Below are 23,085 nucleotides of genomic sequence, written 5' to 3' on the forward strand. Positions count from 1 at the left end.
CGCTTGCCAGGAAAGACGTTGCTCTCTTGCCAGTTCATGGACCAAGACACGCAAACTGGGGCGGCGGTGACGGAAAGAGTGCCGTTTTATTACAAATGGCTGAAAAGTTTAACTGGCGCGACGTCTGGCAGTGTAAAGAGGCCACCTGTTCAGATCTGCAGTCATAAAAACCCTCACAGAAGAAACAGTCAGATAAAGTGGAACTGATTTCTGTACCAAAAGTGCCTAGGGACTACATATGAGCACAGTCCAGTTGGCGTTCAACTTTATATTCGAGATAAAAAACAAAATTTCAACGTCCTAGTTTACACAGTTGTGAATTAAAACAAAGAAACGAATTGTCTGCATGTGAGAACTTCACTGTATCTGTGAAGGATCGTAAAGTAACATCTGATGTCTCCACCCTTTCTTTTGTCCATGTGTTGTTACACATAAAAACATCTTTATCCAGTTTCCCTTTAAGCCTTGGGAAACGGCACTGTGTTTGTTCAAGTCATTTGATAATTGTTTCGATGCAAGAATGTGGACCTACAGCATCAGATTTGATGCCAAACGTAAAAATTAAAGTGTTTCTGTTTATGTTTGGTCCATATCACTGTAAAAAATGATTTGTTGTTTTAACTTAAAAAAAAAAAGTTAGTACCCGGGCTGCTTTAAAATTTTGCATTCATTGAAATTCATATCATAAGTTCAACTGTGCGCCTCAGTCACTTCTCATCTCATCTCATTATCTCTAGCCGCTTTATCCTGTTCTACAGGGTTGCAGGCAAGCTGGAGTCTATCCCAGCTGACTACGGGCGAAAGGCGGGGTACACACTGGACAAGTCGCCAGGTCATCACAGGGCTGACACATAGACACAGACAACCATTCACACTCACATTCACACCTACGGTCAATTTAGAGTCACCAGTTAACCTAACCTGCATGTCTTTGGACTGTGGGGGAAACCGGAGCACCCGGAGGAAACCCACGCAGACACGGGGAGAACATGCAAACTCCACACAGAAAGGCCCTTGCCGGCCACGGGGCTCGAACCCGGACCTTCTTGCTGTGAGGCAACAGCGCTAACCACTACACCACCGTGCCACCCAGGATTTTTCCTTATGAAAGAAAAAATTACTAGCTAAATTTGATGTTAATAGAATAAATTTTGATCCTATTGTAGCCGGAACTAAATACAATAGTTATGCATACTATTAATTATCTTCACATTAAGTTAATTCACAGATAATCAACAGATTTAAGGTTTGTTTTTGTTTTTTTTCAAAGATTGTGTATATTTTTAATCTTTTGTATTTGTAATTATTTGTATCTGTACATGTACGACCCCACCAGCTCTGCTGATCAACTTCATTCATTCATTCATTCATTATCTGTAGCCGCTTATCCTGTTCTACAGGGTCACAGGCAAGCTGGAGCCTATCCCAGCTGACTACGGGCGAAAGGCGGGGTACACCCTGGACAAGTCGCCAGGTCATCACAGGGCTGACACATAGACACAGACAACCATTCACACTCACGCTGATCAACTTATCATGTTTAAATAAAATGATTCATTCATTCATTATGAGTTGGAAAATTATCCATCTGTTGAGTTCCCCGACATCTCAAACTACCTCTTGCTGCAGACATTGTTCTACACAGACACACAGATGGAAACCTGGAAGAGCATGGAGGCGCAGAACTTTTTATATGTGGCTAGGTTCTGGGGATCAGGACACAAGATAATTCCTGTATCATTTATGCGCAGGTAAATAGGAGTTTCTGGGCTTTTTGTACACATCTTTGCAATGGTTGCTAGGATGCTACAAGTTTTAGTACCGGGTGTAAACAAACCACAGCCGCTCGATTCTCAATCCTCCCTGCTCTTCTCTTCCAGCAGGCATCACAGATCCATATAATTTACGTACAAACGTATTTATATATTCAGCCCGCTGCTCTCTCTCTCTCTTTGTGTGTGTGTGTGTGTGTGTACACGCATGTGTTAAATGTAGAGGAGGAATGTGACAAAATAAAGGCTTGTTCTTCTTAATTTACCCACAAATGTATTTATTCCACTTGAAAAGTGTTCGGCAAACCAGCTACTGGATTTGGGACACTATGACATCTTGGACTATTTAGTATTTGGCGACAAACTTGAAAAAAAATTCATGGCCCACTAGATGGCACTTCACCACTGGCATAGATGAAAGTACAAAAACACACACTCTCGCACTCTCTCTCTCTCCTGCTTCAAGACAGAATTTTACAGCTGTTTGAGATTAGGAAGCTGTTTACAGTGATTAGGAAGTTCATAGCTGCAAATATGAAACCATTCAGTATGCTGGAGAACGTCGGACTCAAAAACACACTCGAGCTCCAGAGAGCAGCGTGAATTCAGACACGCACCCTTGTGTTTATGATGCCAAACTGGGCTAGTTTTGAAAAACAGCTCTGAAGTCAGTTAAGGCGCAAAGACCAGAAAAAAAGCAAAAAAAAAATTGTTTCCCTTTTCCAACAATACATTTTCTTACTAACTTACTATATTTGTACTGTCTTACTTACTAGGTCTATTTGTGCATTTTCTGAGATGTAGTCAGGGTGGAAACTTTGCTGAGGCCTGGCATATCTGTGAAAGCTTGGACGGCGAGTGAATGTTTAATTAGCCATGTTTACTGTTTACTTTTTTACATGTTAATGCATGGGTTTTGTTTCATTATATGCTGCTAAAAGTCTAAATGGATCACAAACATTGTCATTATATAGTTTAAATGACTGCACTTTTAGAATCTCATCTCATCATCTCTAGCCGCTTTATCCTGTTCTACAGGGTCGCAGGCAAGCTGGAGCCTATCCCAGCTGACTATGGGCGAAAGGCGGGGTACACCCTGGACAAGTCGCCAGGCCATCACAGGGCTGACACATAGACAACCATTCACACTCACATTCACACCTACGCTCAATTTAGAGTCACCAGTTAACCTAACCTGCATGTCTTTGGACTGTGGGGGAAACCGGAGCACCCGGAGGAAACCCACGCGGACACGGGGAGAACATGCAAACTCCGCAGAGAAAGGCCCTCGCCGGCCATGGGGCTCGAACCCGGACTTTCTTGCTGTGAGGCGACAGCGCTAACCACTACACCACCGTGCCGCCCATACTTTTAGAATGTTGAAGTATTTAATCAGTTGAAAGTGGAAAGACACATTGAGGAAATGTTTATTTTGCTGTATCGAGACATCCTCATATCATATCTTATCACATTTGAATTTTGTGTCATGTTATGCCACTACTATTTCATGTGGTTTCTATCACCTGAATGATTCAGACATGCAATGTCCATCGCATCGTCATGTCACATCCATCATGTCAGGTTTATCTCTGTAATACAGCATATACACCAAAAACAAAAAAGTAGATTTGCTTGTAAATCTTGTAATACAACCCCAATTCCAAAAAAGATGGGACGCTGTGTAAACTGTAAATAAAAACAGAACGTGATAATTTTTAAATCACAGAAACTCTACATTTTGTTGAAAATAGTACAAAGACAACATTTCAAATGTTGAAACTGAGAAATGTTATTGTTTTTTGAAAAATATATGCTCATTTTGAATTTGATGTCAGCAACACACTTCAAAAAAGTTGGGACAGGGACATGTTTACCACTGTGTTGCATCACCTCTACTTTTAACAACACTCTAAACGTTTGGGAACTGAGGAGACCAATGGCTGTAGTTTTAAAAGAGAAATGTTGTCCCATTCTTGCCTGATATACAATTTCAGTTGCTCAACAGTTCGGGGTCTCTTTTGTTGTATTTTGTGCTTCATTATGCGCCAAATGTTTTAAATGGGAGACAGGTCTGGACTGCAGGCAGGCCAGTTTAGCACCCGGACTCTTTTACTATGGAGCCATGCAGGTTTAATATGTGCAGAAAGCGGTTGGGCATTGTCTTGCTGAAAGAAGGAAGGCCTTCCTTGAAAAAGGTTTTGTCTGGATGGCAGCATATTGCTCTGAAACGTGTATATATCATTCAGCATTAATGAGGCCTTCCCAGATGTACAAGCTACCCATGTCATGTGCACTAATGCCCCCTCATACCATCACAGATGCTGGCTTTTGAACTGTGCACTGATAACAAGCCGGATGGTCCCTCTCCTCTTTAGCCTGGAGGACGTGGTGTCCATGATTTCTAAAAAGAATTTTGAATTTTGATTCGTCAGACCTCAGGACAATTTTCCACTTTGCTTCAGTCCATTGTAAAAGAGCTCGGGCCCAGAGAAGGTGGTGGTGTTTCTGGATTTGTTTATATCTGGTTTTGACTTGCAATTGTGGATGCAGTAATGAACTGTTTTCACAGACGATGGTTTTCTGAAGTGTTCCTGAGCCCATACACTGATTTCCACTACAGACACATGTCTGCTTTTAATGCAGTGTCACCTGAGGATCTGAAGATCACAGGCATCCAGTGTCAGTTTTTAGCCTTGTCTCTTGCATACAGAGATTTCTCCAGATTCTCTGAATCTTTTAATGATATTATGAACCACAGATGATGTGATCCCCAAATTCTTTGCAATTTTACATTGAGGAACGTTATTCTTAAATTGTTGCACTGTTTGCCCATGCAGTCTTTCACAGAGTGGTGAACCCCTCCCCATCTTTACTTCTGAGAGACTCCGCCTCTCTGGGATGCTCTTTTTATACCCAATCATGTTACGGACCTGTTGCCAATTAACCAAATTAGTTGTTTTTTTTTTTTTTAGCATTACACAACTTTTTCAGTCTTTTGCTGCCCCGTCCCAACTTTTCTGAAATGCGTTGCTGACATCAAATTCAAAATGAGCATCTCATCTCATTATCTCTAGCCACTTTATCCTAGCCTGGCTAACGCGACTTCAAAGCTCTCCGAGCATTTGGTCTGGCCAAGCTATTAAGCCAAACCGTTTCCCAGAGCCCGTGGTTGACCCGCCTCCCTGAAATGCCTCAGTTTGCTACTGGTCGAAGCCAGAAAAGGCTGTAACGAAGCTTAAACCAATCACATCACTCTTTCCTCTGACGTATGTGACGCGACGGAAACTGCTTGAGTAACTGGTAGATTAAACTCTTACCGAAGCCGGTCGGGAGCAAGGTGAAAACGTCCTTCCTTTCAATAAATACCTCCAGGGCTGCTCTTTGCTCCGTTTTCAATGAGAACTTCCCATTGAATGCTTTCAATACAGCATCTACCGCTGTAAACAATCTATGGCTTCCGGTCGCAGTTCTACTACGTCAGTGCCTTGAACACGCCTCTACCCAGGGCCGTTGGAGATGCTCAAAGTTGATTGGTTCCCGATTTTTTGGGAGCTTGGAAATGCTGTAGATAGCCTGCCTGGCCAGACTAAGCTCGGAACAGGCCCTCGTGTTGCGTCACGCTTAGGATGGGCAGGCCCAGGCTAGCTTTATCCTGTTCTACAGGGTCGCAGGCAAGCTGGAGCCTATCCCAGCTGACTACGGGCGAAAGGCGGGGTACACCCTGGACAAGTCACCAGGTCATCACAGGGCTGACACAATGACACAGACAACCATTCACACTCACGGTCAATTTAGAGTCGCCAGTTAACCTAACCTGCATGCCTTTGGACTGTGGGGGAAACCGGAGCACCCGGAGGAAACCCACGCGGACACGGGGAGAACATGCAAACTCCACACAGAAAGGCCCTCGCCGGCCACGGGGCTCGAACCCGGACCTTCTTGCTGTGAGGCAACAGCGCTAACCACTACACCACCGTGCCGCCCCAAAATGAGCATATATTTAAAAAAAAACAATAAAATTTCTCAGTTTCAACATTTGATATGTTGTCTTTGTACTATTTTTAATGACAGATAGGGTTTCCATCATTTGCAAATTATCGCATTCTGTTTTTATTTATGTTTTACACAATATCCCAATTTCTTTTTAAATTGGGGTTGTATGTACATTAAATCTACTGACAATTCCTATGCATTAGTCTGCATCCCTAAAAAATTTCACAAGCACATATGCCTGGTCTTCTTGCTGTAAAACTTATCCACATGAGATCATGTCACATCTGCAAAACTGGAATTGCCTGCAACGGCTTACAGCAAATTGAGCACAATTCAGCTGTCAGGCAAAATGATGGATGAGTTTATTTAGTTCTAGAAACGTCCATCAGGTCAATGGTTCATTCCATGTACTGTGGCAAGTTTAAAACAAAAATGCAAAAAAAAATCGGCTATTTTTCTATGGGAAAAGGAATTTTAAACGACCCATTTAGAATTTTTCCACATTCGCATTTACAAAGCAGTGTGCAATAGATGACTTGTAAGAGATCAGGACACTGGTGACATTCTGTTTGGGTGGTCTGTGCCTTTCTCTCTCTGTCTTTCTCTTCTTCCATCCTTCGTCCACTCCTCCACACACAGGAAACAGCAGGCGAGGAAGGAACAAAAAATACTTTGGAGACAACTAATCCACAATAACTGCGTTGTACAATAGCCCTTTCACAATGGTTCTGCACATAGCGTCCACTTGTTAATGTTATTTCACCTTCCAATGTTGGCTTTGTTTCCCACAGACTGTAATTAAAAGCTTCCGCAGTCTTGGGCCGGTAAACAGTACGACTGTGGACCAACACCCTGACTATGAGCACCCTGAAGGGGAAAAATCTCTGGGTGGGTGTTTGATAAAGTGAAATAATTGACTCATGGACTCGCATGCAGCGTTGCGTGAACGGGAAAATGAAATACAACTGAGAACTCAAACAAGGAACAGAGCTGTGGGGGTAAACAAAATAACATGATTAGGAAATATGTCACAGTTATACACTGATATAGTTCGTAAGATTAAAAAAATATATATATTTTGGCTTCATTTTCATAAACTACTGAAGATTAAGGCTCATCTTATTTGCGAGTATTCTAGCAAGACTCCCTAGTCTAGTAAGTATTACTGCATCTTATATATTAAAGTCTAACACACCACTTTAATCAACTTAATCAGTATAATGAATAAAATAACTTACAGTGGTGCTTGAAAGTTTGTGAACCCTTTAGAATTTTCTATATTTCTGCATAAATATGTCCTAAAACATCATCAGATTTTCACACAAGTCCTAAAAGTAGATAAAGAGAACCCAGTTAAACAAATGAGATGAAAATATTATACTTGGTCATTTATTTATTGAGGAAAATTATCCAATATTACATATCTGTGAGTGGCAAAAGTATGTGAACCTCTCGGATTCGCAGTTAATTTGAAGGTGAAATTAGAGTCAGCTGTTTTCAATCAATGGGATGACAATCAGGTGTGAGTGGGCACCCTGTTTTATTTAAAGAACAGGGATCTATCAAAGTCTGATCTTCACAACACATGTTTGTGGAAGTGCATCATGGCACGAACAAAGGAGATTTCTGAAGACCTCAGAAAAAGCGTTGTTAATGCTCATCAGGCTGGAAAAGGTTACAAACCATCTCTAAAGAGTTTGGACTCCACCAATCCACAGTCAGACAGATTGTGTACAAATGGAGGAAATTCAAGACCATTGTTACCCTCCCCAGGAGTGGTCGACCAACAAAGATCACTCCAAGAGCAAGGCGTGTAATAGTCGGCGAGGTCACAAAGGACCCCAGGGTAACTTCTAAGCAACTGAAGGCCTCTCTCACATTGGCTAATGTTAATGTTCATGAGTCCACCATCAGGAGAATACTGAACAACAATGGTGTGCATGGCAGGGTTGCAAGGAGAAAGCCACTGCTCTCCAAAAAGAACATTGCTGCTTGTCTGCAGTTTGCTAAGATCACGTGGACAAGCCAGAAGGCTATTGGAAAAATATTTTGTGGACAGATGAGACCAAAATAAAACTTTTTGGTTTAAATGAGAAGCGTCATGTTTGGAGATAGGAAAACACTGCATTCCAGCATAAGAACCTTATCCCATCTGTGAAACATGGTGGTGGTAGTATCATGGTTTGGGCCTGTTTTGCTGCATCTGGGCCAGGACAGCTTGCCATCATTGATGGAACAATGAATTCTGAATTATACCAGTGAATTCTAAAGGAAAATGTCAGGACGTCTGTCCATGAACTGAATCTCAAGAGAAGGTGGGTCATGCAGCAAGACAACGACCCTAAGCACACAAGTTGTTCTACCAAAGAATGGTTAAAGAAGAATAAAGTTAATGTTTTGGAATGGCCAAGTCAAAGTCCTGACCTTAATCCAATCGAAATGTTGTGGAAGGACCTGAAGCGAGTAGTTCATGTGAGGAAGCCCACCAACATCCCAGAGTTGAAGCTGTTCTGTACGGAGGAATTGGCTAAAATTCCTCCAAGCTGGTGTGCAGGACTGATCAACAGTTACCAGAAACGTTTAGCTGCAGTTATTGCTGCACAAGGGGGTCACACCAGATACTGAAAGCAAAGGTTCACATACTTTTGCCACTCACAGATATGTAATATTGGATCATTTTCCTCAATAAATAAATGACCAAGTATAATATTTTTGTCTCATTTGTTTAGCTGGCTTCTCTTTATCTACTTTTTGGACTTGTGTGAAAATCTGATGATGCTTTAGGTCATATTTATGCAGAAATATAGAAAATTCTAAAGGGTTCACAGACTTTCAAGCACCACTGTATACAGTCTGTCTATACAGTCTAGATACCCTGATTTAGCCATATTTTGGCATACTGACTTTATAATAGAACAGTAGGATTATTTATTGTCATGCTATTCCGTGGCTAATCAGAAACAGATTTCTGCCCCAAACTTATTGGATAAAAGGAATGGAAATTCTAGGAAATAAAATGGATAAGGGCAATTTCACCATTATGGACAGCACGGTTGAACTCGTATTGTCTTATAAAAGTGCCTCATTGCTTAAACAAGCTGCAATATAAATTGAGTGAACAGAAAGGCTACACTCAAAAGTTTCTTGAAAACTAGACTGAACAGACTGTATAGTTTCCTCATCTTGTCTTAAAGAGCTTTTGATAAAGGCTTCTGGTTGAAATTTCTTTCGAAGTCGGTGAAGTTAATGAGTTGCTGAGTTAAAATGCATTTTTCACGAGTTTTTCCTTAAAACGTGTAGCTTTTAGTTAAAATTAAAATCAAATTGTTTCTGCATAAAAGTACTTCCCATTTAGAATTCAGGAGAACCAATGAGGGAAAAGCCTCTTGGGTGAAGCTTCCTCATGAAGCTGGTTGAGAAGATCTCATCTCATCTCATTATCTCTAGCCGCTTTATCCTGTTCTACAGGGTCGCAGGCAAGCTGGAGCCTATCCCAGCTGACTACGGGCGAAAGGCGGGGTACACCCTGGACAAGTCGCCAGGTCATCACAGGGCTGACACATAGACACAGACAACCATTCACACTCACATTCACACCTACGGTCAATTTAGAGTCACCAGTTAACCTAACCTGCATGTCTTTGGACTGTGGGGGAAACCGGAGCACCCGGAGGAAACCCACGCGGACACGGGGAGAACATGCAAACTCCACACAGAAAGGCCCTCGCCGGCTACGGGGCTCAAACCCAGACCTTCTTGCTGTGAGGCGACAGTGCTAACCACTACACCACCGTGCCGCCCTGGTTGAGAAGATGCAAAGAAATATGTCCTTCATCAGGAATACTCATAAAATTTTCATTTCAATGGTCATAATACTTTTGTGCTGTGTCCGAAATCACTCACTGCTCACTTTTTAGTGGACTACATAGTGAGTTTGCCATTTTGTAGTGCTGTCCGAATGTACAGTGTGAATTATTACACCCTATATCGTGGAATCATAGTCTCCCACAATGCACCGTGAAAAGTAGTGTACAACCAATGGTCACTTCAGCAACATATACCATCATGCATTGCGGTCACGTTGAAATAAAGTGTGTTGGGGTGAATGGACAGAAGAAGAAACACATTATAAACGGACATTGAAGTACAATTAAAAATAGTAAGAGAATAGAAAAAAAGCTAAAATGGAATGAGAGAGATAAAATACAAGAATAAAAGTTACAGTGCAGAGCGAGGAATTAATCAAAGGCCTCAAATTTGATTTAATAAAAGGCAGTGGCAAAGAAGAAAGAAAGTATTCAGCCTTGATTTAAAGAACTGAAAGATGCAGGTACTTTGTGTTTATTAATGTGGGAAATATCTCATCTCATTATCTCTAGCCGCTTTATCCTGTTCTACAGGGTCGCAGGCAAGCTGGAGCCTATCCCAGCTGACTACGGGCGAAAGGTGGGGTACACCCTGGACAAGTTGCCAGGTCATCACAGGGCTGACACATAGACACAGACAACCATTCACACTCACGGTCAATTTAGAGTCACCAGTTAACCTAACCTGCATGTCTTTGGACTGTGGGGGAAACCGGAGCACCCGGAGGAAACCCACGCGGACATGGGGAGAACATGCAAACTCCACACAGAAAGGCCCTCGCCGGCCACGGGGATCAAACCCAGGACATTCTTGCTGTGAGGCGACAGCGCTAACCACTACACCACCGTGCCACCCCTGTGGGAAATATGTTCAGTATAATATGGATTTATCACAAAAACACATGCATGTATTTATTATTTTGAAAGCCCACCAGCCGACTGATCTGGCACGTTTTAATAGTGCGACAGTAATGACATAAATAACGGCGTGGCGGAGTAGCGTCCGAAAGTGTTTTTTCATCTTACCAATGAGCTCGACATATAGAATTCCCTTGATAGTGAGTAGGGAGTAGTGAATGAGTGAGTGATTTCAGACACAGCTCTGGTAGATATTTTTGACCAAATCTGTTGCAGAGAACCTATAGACTATTTAGGAAGCCAGTATGCACTGCCTGGCCAAAAAAAGTCACTCTTTGGATTTAATTAAGCAAATACTGAAGAGCCTTTGATTGGATAATTACTGCAGTAATTCATGTGTTTCAGCTGCCAACAATTCTTCTTCCACTAACTGATGCAGTGAGTAGCTTCTCATTTCTTAACCAACCATCCCTGTGTCTGAAATCGCTCCCTGCTCACTATATAGTCAGGACGCCATTTTGTAGTGCTGTCTGAAACCTTAGTGAGGATTATTTACGCCCTGTATAGTGCACTCAAAGTATCCCATCACGAAAATAGTGTACAACGATGGCCACTAACCAAGCGATATGCATTGCGGTTGCGCTGAAAGACATCAAATCAAAAGTCTCAAAGGCAGCGGCAAAGAAGAAAGTATTCAGCCTTGATTTAAAAGAACTGAAAGCTGCAGGTACTTTGTATTGATTAATGTGGGAAATACGCTCAGTATCATATGGATTCATCACAAAAATACATGCATGTGTTTATTATTTTGAAAACCCACCAGCCGACTGATCTGGCACGTTTTAATTGTGCGACAGTAATGACGTAAATACCAGCACGATGTCGTAGTGTCCGAAAGTGTTTTTTCATTTTACCAATGAGCTCACTATATCCAGTAGTCCTCTATATATTAATTCCCTATATCAGGGATGAGAGTGGGTGGTCACCAAAAAAGCAGAAACAAGATGGCACCCGAAGCCGGGGATCTGGGAGGGATACCCCCCCAGGAAAATGTTGAAAAATAAGGCCTTACAAACCACTTTTCCTGCAATCTGAGCTGTAGTAGATAAAAAAATCTGTTGTCTTTTTTTATATATTTACATGAAAATATGTTTCAAATCAATAGGAGTATTGTTTGAATTCAAAATAAAATCACATTCTACATTCAAGGGTATGGTTATAATTTATGATCAACAAAAACGACAAACTAAATTCACATTAAACGTAAGTTTTATTAATTATCAAAATGTTCATATATTAAATACAATTTCTTCAGGAGAAAAGGTCAGTCACCCTATGTCCTCATTAGTTGCATATGATTTCAAAGTCTTTTGAAATATTTAAGTTTTCAAAACTGTCAGCATTAATTCAGATTTACTGACCATCATATACATGTTCACTGTATTAAATCAAACGAATGCTAAGTTTATGGGATAATGTCTATGTACACTTTATACAATTATTTATAGTTCACAGTCACTTCTCATTTTCATTTCATCATTTCAACGACTTCTTCTTCAGCTTTTTGGCCAAAGACAAAAGCTTGTCAGTCCCCTCTCTGTTTTTTATACCAGCATCGATTTCACGTACCTTCGCTTCGTCTCACTTGTCAATTGTATTCGGCATTTTGAGTAAAAAAGCCGATACGAAAGAGAAACGTATTTTTGAAGCGCAGCGACGATGAACATGTGCAAGTTTCGATAAAATAGAACGATGCGGATACTTTTGTAAGAACTGTTATGATTGGCTTTTGTTCTCTCCCACACTCTTGTAAGAACTGTTATGATTGGCTATCATGCTCTCGCCAGCGATGTTTTGGCCAATTACATTGTAGATAACACGTATTCTACCGCGAGACTTAGCGAGACTAAAGATGGCGAAAATGTAAACATGTAACATCGTCGTACGCTTGAGTATCACGAAGGAACATACCCCAACCCTCCTCAACATCTCAACGGATTTGGCATAATATCGATTTTCGCTCAGAAAAAGCGGAAATCCGCCGAAAAGCGGAAAACTCTCATCCCTGCTATATAGGGAGTAGGGAGTAGTGAACGAGTGAGCGATTTTGGACACAGGGCATGTCAGAATATCTGATATTTGTAAAAACGATGTTACTGGCCTGCATCAAGCAAAGAAAACAAAGGAGATTGCTGAAATTACTAGAATTGGGTGAAAAATTAATGTCACGCTGGATGGAAATAAATACTGTCACATTGCGTAAGGTTGTTGAAACAATGGCATGGAATTAAAATATTTCATCCAATATTAGAGAGTGTGTGACTTTTTTTCGTTGTTGTTTTTTTGCAGGTGGTGTATAATTCGATCGCCATTCCTTTTACATCAAGGAGCAAATCATCTCATCTCATCATCTCTAGCCGCTTTATCCTGTTCTACAGGGTCGCAGGCAAGCTGGAGCCTATCCCAGCTGACTACGGGCGAAAGGCGGGGTACACCCTGGACAAGTCGCCAGGTCATCACAGGGCTGACACATAGACACAGACAACCATTCACATTCACACTTACGGTCAATTTAGAGTCACCAGTTAACCTAACCTGCATGTCTTTGGACTGTGGGGGAAACCGGAGCAAACCCACGCGGACACGGGGAGAACATGCAAACTCCACACAGAAAGGCCCTCGCCGGCCACGGGGCTCGAACCCGGACCTTCTTGCTGTGAGGCGACAGCGCTAACCACTACACCACCGTGCCGCCCCAGGAGCACATCAGTTATTCTGTGAATGTAACTTCATCTTATAAATAAATACATGGTGCCAACCTGCCATGTGTTCTTGGCCGTGATTTTACTCCCCCACCCACCCGACTTCCAACATCACTGGTCCTCGTTCTAAGGAAAACGAAATTTAACTGCAATTGCCCAGGAGGTAACTAGGTAAGTACAAGTTCATTCAAGTCACCACGCAAGAAATGAAGATGAATTGGACATCTCTGAAAGAAGAAAATCACACCTCTCTACTTGTTAACTGACAGAATCCAGGCCTGCTTATGACCCTGTGCCTTATGTTCTTGTCTGCACAATAAATGTGATGTTGCGTGTCCGTCTGCTCCTCTTTGTCCTGGAACAATCTGCAGAACCAAAGAGCAATAAAAATTCCTCGTGAAAATCTTTTACAGCCCTTGCACTGCCAGACCCACAAGTCACACCATGGTGCAGGAGGCTGGAGTGATATCTCATTATGAATTATACAGCATTGCGTGGTAACCCGACCCTTTAGTATTAACAATATGAGCGAAACCACTCTATGAGAGCCACATCCGGAAACTTGACTTTGAGTCACGGTGGACCCTCATTGTCAGATACGACAATGACCCTCTTCCTCATCTACAATGGAAACGGCTTTGACGATCTCAGGCTTGGCTGACGTAAAACAGGGCAGGATCTGAAGCGCAAGGACTAAAGAGACACAGCAAGGGGGCTGATTTATTTACGAGTGAACCGAACAGAAACGCACCTGGCTTAAAAAAAAGTCGGCTCATCAACCTGATATGCATTCCCTCAGCTAAATTATCATTCATTATTAGAAATAATACACCGCAGCTGCTAGCAGAAACGCCACACTTACCTGGGCCTCATGCACTGGGGACTTTTTTAAACATATCATTGAATCGTAACAAAACCACCAAGGGCAGTTTTTGACTAAAGTTTCTCCCAATTAAAGGGCTGATGACACGAACATGACTCTATGCAATTTCTTAAATAAACTATACAACATGGCAAACATGTTAGATTTCTGTTATAATTACGTGAAAAGAAGCTGTTGTTACGCGAATATCCAACTTTTAATTGCACAGCGCAAGAAAACTGGGTCCGTGGCTCGCGGCCATGCTGTGACATCAGCGGAAGAACACGCTGCGGTTCACTGGCTGTTCTACTCTGGTTCTACTCAATGGAAATGGCGCATGAAAATGCCGGTGAACTCTCTAGTGCTAGCTCTTCCTCTTCTGGGAGTCTAGAATTGTGTTGATCTCTTCCGAATAGAATCTACGATAGCCTACCCTCTTTACCCTTTGCCTCTCGTTGCTAGGCGGCAGTTACATGAAAGCCGCAAGCTTTCACAAGCAAATACATGACTGATATCACGCCGACTTTATGATTACATTTATGATTATCATGTAGAATCTATAGCTCTACGTATCTTTATCTTATGTCGTTTCACAACACATGTTCTGACAGGAGGACTGTCTCTGGATCCGGCATAGCTACGAGTAGACCCCCTCCGGAATACTGGCAGTGTTGCCAGATTGGGAGGAATCCCGCCCAGTTGAGCGGTTTCAAGTGCATTTTGGTGGGTTTTGAACATATTTTGGGCTGGAAAACATCAGCAGTATCTGTTGAAACCGCTCAACTGGGCGGGAAACCTCCCAATCTGGCAACACTGTGTAGGCACTGCTGATGGTAGTAACACACGTTTGTGCTGAACTGAACACCCAAGAGATTCTTTTAAGCTGGGAAGGGTGTCAAAACAATCCAAATCGAAGTGTTCAGAGCACAGGACGGATGTTGGTGAGGGCTCCCACTTGTCACGAGTGCGCCTGACTTGCTTCACCCACTTCGCATGCAGCTCGGGATCTCTGAGAAACTTGAATAAACTTACCCCATCCTTGTGGGTTTTGGAGCAAAAGCTGGCAACACAACGCGAAGGCATAATAACTAATATATATATATAATAATGTATAATAATAATACTAATAATGACAAACTGAACACCTGTCACCTCAACAACAAACTGGTAAGTTAGGAGGAAGGTTCTTTCGCTGACATCATATAGCTCCTCCTCCTCTTTCGTCTCCTGGGTGCTGCAGCCCCGTCAAATTTGCCCAAATAGCCGCGTTTTTTATCATAACTTGTAAAATAGGCGCCTTCGTGAATTAATATATGGATCATCGGGAATTACTTTTTATGTTATAAAACATCACCAAAGATGTCAAAAACGTGTCATCAGCACTTTAAGTCTTAACCAATTCCCATGGACCGGTTAGGTCTTCCCTATTGCACCAGTCTGGAAAAGTGAAGGCTAACGCATGCTTCCTCTGATGCATGTAAAGCTGCAACAGCTTGCTCTTACTGACCTGGGAGAGAAGATCGTTCTTCCCACCAAGAAAGCCAGGGAAGATATGTTCTCTTGAACTCCCTGCCATAGATGGCTATGGTTCAATAAACTCCTGGACAGTTGCATCATTCGGGAGCATCACCAACTAGAGTTTAGTAGCCAATTCCTCAACTGTCCAAGAAGGACGTTAGGACTGAATTGATTCAATGCACCACAAATCCTTACGATATGATTATTAGTGTTGTGTAGGATGATCTGGACTTCACTGACACATTTGTTATAATGTTTTTTTTCTATAGGTATTCACTGCGGGGTCTGTTATTGCGTATAGCTATTAGAGCAGTCAGAACAACTTTTCTGTACAAATCTATTTGAAAATGTTCCGAATATTTAAATATTGGCTGGCTTTTTTCATGGTATATCAGATATATTCCATTCAGCTAGCATGATATTGAATGAGTCGAAGATGGAACGCATTCTTCTCTTCCAAAATTCTCTCAAAATCTTCCCTATTTAACAAAGCAAACCTGGCGGCTGTGTTTGTTTACAAATCGTCACAGCCGCTCGCTAGCACGAAGGTTTTTACATCTCCGATGTGTCTCTTTTCCAGTTTTTCGATGTCCGTTGAAATGTTTTTCTCTTGTAAATATGCATGAAGAAGATCTCATGAAGTTTTGCAAGCCTTTCGGGTATTCAACACGTCTTTCTCCTTCCCGGCAAACAAAGAAATGCTTTGGCGCATGCGCAGCAGGAAACTTTCGCGTTTGATATTCGTGTCAACTCCGACGTGTGATGTCATGCTGTCTGGACAACCATGCAGTATCGTAAACCATATTCAATGCTCATTCTCCATTGGGTAGAGTGACGTACAGTAATGCACGTAGGATAAGCGATATGCTAACAATACTGCATGCTATCGAACCAAAGGAATGAAACCCGCTAGAAGGGAATAGAATAAGTGTTTTAATTCCATTGAAACAGTGTCCTGTATGTATAATAAATATGTTTATTTTTTTCGCGATGCGGTTTCCATCAAATCCTGCGCTCTGATTGGCTGGCGAGTGGGTCCGTATCCTATGGTACGGACTCCAGTTACGGACCCCGGTTACGGACCTCTGGAGGACTACATAGGCAGCAAAATGTAGGGTTGTTTTTCCTGCCATGGAAGTGCACTTGTATACTGAGGAGGAAGCCATTTGCATTACAGCCGTGAATGAGGATTCAAAATAGCGTTAATTTTACAGCATGGATATTGATAACGACAGTGTTCACAGGGAAAGTGAGTTTTACTACCCTGAGGAAGAAGAAATAAAAGAAAACATTTCAGGAGAAAGCTAAAAGCCTGTAACTTGCTAACGCCAAGCAAAAACATGGCTGAATCCTGAATGACTCCTATTTGAATAAATAGGGGACTACATAGGCGGCAAAATGTAGTTTTTTCCTGCCATGGAAGTGCACTTGTATACCGAGGAGAAAGCAATTTGCATTACAGCCGTGAATGAGGATTCAAAATGGCGGCTCGGCTCGGTTTTCCCTTTCGGGCGCTCTCGTTTTCTGTTAGAATTTGGTAAAGAAAAAAAATAAATATATTATTTACCAGCTTAATGTCGGTCCGTATGGTGAAATACCGTGACCTCGGCCTTAAATACTGACCTCACCCCAGTGGGCCTCGCTCAGTACTTTCAAGACCTTGGTCACGGTATTTCACGATACGGACTGACCTTAAGCTGGTAAATAGCATATATATATATATATATATATATATATATATATATATATATATATATAATTTCTTACTTTGTAACAATTTAGAGTAAGTTCTAATGAGAATGCTAAGTGTACTGTAGCTCTCAATATTTGCATTACGTTTGTTAACGTATACTGTATATATGGCACCTTGCTGTTTTTACACTGATTTAAACTGATTCTACAATCAGGAAATACAATGCAAAGTATCGTGTTATATTTCTCAATCAGAATTTAAGCAATCAAAAAACAAAGACCAATATAGCTTTTTTGGGAGTTAAACAACTTTCAGTTTATCTGTAACATGGCAAACTGCATTATTTTCTCTTGCAAACTTTATGGGAGAGAGAGAGAGAGAGAGAGAGAGAGAGAGAGAGAGAGAAGAAAAGAGAGGCTGGTGAGGGAACGACTTTTTATAGCTGTTGTAATGGAAGTGATAACAGGACCTTGATTTGCGGGCATTCCTTTCTACACAATGTAACTATAAAATGAAGTATGATGTTTCTTTCATTCATCTCATCTCATTATCTCTAGCCGCTTTATCCTGTTCTACAGGGTCGCAGGCAAGCTGGAGCCTATCCCAGCTGACTACGGGCGAAAGGCGGGGTACACCCTGGACAAGTTGCCAGGTCATCACAGGGCTGACACATAGACACAGACAGCCATTCACACTCACATTCACACCTACGGTCAATTTAGAGTCACCAGTTAACCTAACCTGCATGTCTTTGGACTGTGGGGGAAACCGGAGCACCCGGAGGAAACCCACGCGGACACGGGGAGAACATGCAAACTCCACACAGAAAGGCCCTCGCCAGCCACGGGGCTCGAACCCGGACCTTCTTGCTGTGAGGCGACAGCGCTAACCACTACACCACCGTGCCGCCATGTTTAAAGATGTTTGATGGATTTTTTTTATTTTTTTTTATGAAAGTTGCCAAGATTCCGATCGAAAATGAGCGATTTGCCTGTAAACTCGCCACAGCTTCGAGACTTGTCTTGATGATCAAACAACCCTTACACCTTAGCGTAATCTCTTCTTCATCTTCATCTTGCTTCACCATTGGCGTATTATAAACAATTGATATCTTAATTTTGGTTGTTTTGTCATTCCTGAACGTTTATATTGCACTTTAATTTAATTCCCATTCGTTCTAGGATGCTTTCGTGGAAGTTTCTTTCGTTTGTTTACATATCACAACTGTTGGTTACTTCTTAGTCGGCAAAACACATGTTGTCAAGCAGTGCGAGAGACATAGTCCCCGGTTAATTAATTCAGCAAACGCGTAATTATTGACAGTCAGTTGAATTTGTGATATGATCAGAAGTGACTGAAGTTATCTATGAAGGTCCCGACAATTCAAGGTTTGTTATAGCTTAACTATAAATATCCAAAGACACCAAAGAATCAGATTTTCAGTTCATGTTTCAGGGATCAACGACTGATCCTTAACATGCCCAGCAGCACAAATTCCGGCTTCCAGTCCCTAAGCAATCATAATAAACCCCTTCCTATATCAAGATGAGTATTTATTATTATTATTATTATTATTATTATTATTGTGACCATAATCCAGAGTTGTGCTAAAAGGCTTTTGTGCTAAATAACCGGATACCGCGCCATCATGTTTAATTCCTTATTTGTTTGTTGCGAAGTTACAGTATAATCAACACAAATTTCCATTTCGTAAGCTAAATATTCTATCGCCAATAACATTTGCAACTTCTTTAGCTTATTTGTTCAAAAGGAAACTGCCCAGAGGAAAGGAAATTTTAAAATGAGATCTCTTCTCTTTCTCAATTGTTTCTCCTAGACAATAATGAGATCATAGTGATATTAAAATGAGATTATTGCTTTTGTCTCCTGCTTCTCAGGTTTGTCTCTGGAGCAAAAGAGTTAAGTTATCTCATTGTAGACTCCCTTTAATCTACAAATGATTTCTCAACAATGTTTTAAATAATGCTCAGTGTTGACCAATTTATACATCTCATACTTTACTCAGGCTGATCCACCAGAGAGCTCTCTCTGTAAACTCACACAATTCTCATTTCAGATCTATTTGGTGAGTCTCAGATTAGGCTCCGTCAGTTTTGTAAAAGAGGTCTCTACACAATCTTGAACCATTCTCATTCTAGTCATCTCAGTTTCGTCCTTTTTTGATTTACAAAAGAGATCTCAACAAAGGCTTAAACAATACTCAGATTAGCGGTCTGCGCGGGACAGAATTTTCAGTCCCGCTCCCGCCCGCTCCCGCATTGTGCAGTCCCGCTCCCACCCGCTCCCGCAAAGAATTATGATTTTCAGTCCCGCTCCCGCCCGCGCCTGCCATATTTTGTCCCGCTCCCGCCCGCAAATCCCGCATGATGCAGAAGTTCGCGTTATTTCTCACGAAAGTTGAAATTAGTCAACTAATAAAATAGTCTTAGTTGTGGCTCGGTCGACTAAGGCGCCATACCATAAATCCAGGGACCTGGGTTTGATTCTGACCCGAGGTCATTTCCCGATCCCTCCCCGTCTCTCTCTCCAGCTCATTTCCTGTCTCTACACTGTCCTATCCAATAAAGGTGAAAAAAAACCAAGATCTCTTTTGTGACTCCTACTTGTCTCATTGCGATGTCTCATCTTTTGCTTCTTTTATTTCTCCTAAGGCAAAATTAGGAAAAAGAACTGTGACAAAAGTAATACTTAAATGATCCTTAAAAGAGAATCACCATTTTGTCTCCTGAGCAACAGAAGGGATACAAATGAGAAATAAAATTTTCCTCTGGGTGATCAGGACTGCAAGTCAAAAACTATGTAAAAAAAAAAACATTTTAAAGATTTTTTTTTTCAAAATCATTCCTACCACTGAGGGGGGAAGAAAAAAAACCAAGACAATCGATTTAACCCATGTAAAAAAGCACCGTGACCCTTTTTGGACATTAGAGATAAGATCCTAAAACAGCCATTAACCAACAGATGCTCAGATAAGCAGAACCAGATTTGAACTTCTATAAATCAGAGACTCTCCGGCGCGAGACAGGGACGTGTGGCGAGTACAAAGCGTAGTCACTATATCAGATGGTGAGGGAGTCAAAGTCGAAATGACTGACTCATGAAATTTAATTGAAGTCCCTTTAATGTTCTCCATAAAACATAATGGTATGTCCTGAACTCGGCTAAATACCTTCGTGTAAGAGGACAGCCCAGAGCTCTCATTCACGGAGACCTGCATTTAGGACCACGGACTCGAAAACCACAGAGTGCAAAAAGAAAATTAAAAACACAGCAGAATCAAGCTGGAAATTGGATCCATCTGACAAATGGCACATTTTGTTCTTTTTCTAACTAGCCAAAGGGCTCTCAGTTGAAGAAGGTCTTAAATACCAAAGAGCTTAGTCACTTCAGATATTCAATAGGAATGACTAACCTGGTTCCAGGAAGACTTATTCTGCACAGTTACACAACACTGTCTTATTATTTTTTTATCTCCTGTTTACCTGCTTAACAATCTGAGAAGGACAATAGCGCTTTCAATAATATATCCTGTACACTACACACAAAAGTTTCGACACACTGCACTGAATACGTATTTCCTCACTGACATTTCGATAAAGGCTTTCTGAATTAAAATGTATTTGTTTTAAATTAAAATTCGATGGTTTCCCCAAGTAAACGTAGAGAAGTTACAAGAAGCATCCAACACAAGCTTGGCCTGTAACTTCAAGAAATTTTGGCTCTCTCGTGAAGCTGAGTTAGAAGATGCCAAGAATGTGCAACTCTTCAGCTGGAATACTGTTAAAAATGTTAAATGAAAAACAGATTTGATTTTAACACTGCATCATTCCATATGGGTTATTAATATTTTCATCACTACTTGAAACTAATTTAAAAAAAAAACAGTCCAAATTAGGTACATCCACATTTTTTGATGGGTTAATTAGGCACGGTGGTGTAGTGGTTAGCGCTGTCGCCTCACAGCAAGAAGGTCTGGGTTCGAGCCCCGTGGCCGGCGAGGGCCTTTCTGTGCGGAGTTTGCATGTTCTCCCCGTGTCCGCGTGGGTTTCCTCCGGGTGCTCCGGTTTCCCCCACAGTCCAAAGACATGCAGGTTAGGTTAACTGGTGACTCTAAATTGACCGTAGGTGTGAATGTGAGTGTGAATGGTTGTCTGTGTCTATGTGTCAGCCCTGCGATGACCTGGCGACTTGTCCAGGGTGTACCCCGCCTTTCGCCCGTAGTCAGCTGGGATAGGCTCCAGCTTGCCTGCGACCCTGTAGGACAGGATAAAGCGGCTAGAGATAATTATTATACATACGGGCCACTTTTTCCATGGAATAAAAACATGTATTCTATTCCCTTCTAGTGGGTTTATTGATGCCATGCAATATTGTTATCATATCGCTTATCCTCCATGTATTATGCCACTCTCCCCAATGGAGAATGAGCGTGCAATATTGTTATAATATTGCACGTTGTCAAGACAACACGACGTTACACTTCGGTGCTCATGTGAAGATCCAGTGACAAAACTTTGCTGCTGCGCACGTGCACAATCATTTCTTTGTCGGCCAGGAAAGAAAAGAGAGAAGACAGGGTTAAATCAGTGCTCGGATTAAGCACTAAATAAATAAACTGAAAACTGAAACTAAAGACGCGCTGAACATCCGAAAGGCTACCAATACTTTATTATATATTCTTCATGCATATTTACAAGAGAAAAACATAATAACAGACATCAAAAAACTGGAAAAGAGACACGTTGGAGATGTAAAACTTCTGCACTAGTGAGTGACTGTGACAATTTGTACACAAACATGGCGGCGAGGTTTGATTCTTGAAAAGCAGAAGATTTAGAGAGAATTTTGAAAGTGAAAGACGCGCTGAACATCCGAAAGGCTACCAAAACTTCATTATATATTCTTCACACATATTTACAAGAGAAAAACAAACCAACAGACATCGAAAAACTGGAAAAGAGACACGTCAGAGATTTAAAACTTCTGCGCTAGCGGGTGACTGTGACAGTTTGAAAACAAACATGGCCGCGAGGTTTATTTCATTAAAAACGGAAGATTTAAAGAGAAAGACGCGCTGAACACCTGAAAGGCTACCAAAACTTCACCAGATATTCTTCACGCATATTTAGAAGAGAAAAACAAACCAACGGACATCGAAAAACTGGAAGAGAGAGCAATAGCGGAAATGTTGTCAAAGTTCTACTTGGAGGTAAAAGCCCTTTTGTTTTGAACAACTGCAATGTAACGGTTAACTACGACCAAAAGTAACTTTGAACTTGAACTGTCAACCTGTATATAGCTTATATAAGTTGGGTTGTTGTTCAGGCTTTTTGGACTTGTACCATTTTTATTGTTAGAACTTTGACTTTTACATTGGATTGACAGAATATCGAATTACATTCGATCAGAATCAGCATTGGATATGGGTAAGGTACCCCCCTGTTCTTAACTTTTTGTAAAATCTATCATTGTTCCATTTAATGTATAATAATAATAATAATAATAATAATAATAATAATAATAATAATAATAGCGGAGCTCCAGCGGAGCACCATACCTAAGAAAAAAATGGTAAACCCATCGAGTTGATTTTTTGTGGTTTGTCCATGTACGTGTACCACCAGTCATACACACCGCCTAGTGGTCAGTGTTAGTAATTACCGGTCATACACACTGCCTAGTGGCCAGTGTTAGTAATTACCAGTCATACACACCGCCTAGTGGCCAGTGTTAGTAATTA

At 41.4% G+C, this 23,085-nt stretch overlaps 1 protein-coding gene across 3 annotated transcripts in view; it reads right to left on the reverse strand.

Annotated features, from left to right (window-relative positions):
- Window positions 1-23,085, reverse strand: part of si:dkey-49n23.1 (semaphorin-3D) — a 152,310-nt gene that overhangs the window by 122,089 nt on the left and 7,136 nt on the right. Inside the window, exon 1 of one of the 3 annotated variants that reach the window (XM_060910317.1) lies at window positions 20,515-20,629. The exons of the other annotated variants lie outside the window; for them this stretch is intronic. The gene's annotated coding sequence lies outside the window, so the exon portion shown is untranslated. Of the gene's footprint in view, window positions 1-20,514; window positions 20,630-23,085 lie in introns of those variants that run through there. 3 annotated transcript variants of the gene reach the window in all.

This window comes from Neoarius graeffei, chromosome 26 (genome assembly GCF_027579695.1).
Source record: "Neoarius graeffei isolate fNeoGra1 chromosome 26, fNeoGra1.pri, whole genome shotgun sequence".
NCBI lineage: Eukaryota > Metazoa > Chordata > Actinopteri > Siluriformes > Ariidae > Neoarius > Neoarius graeffei.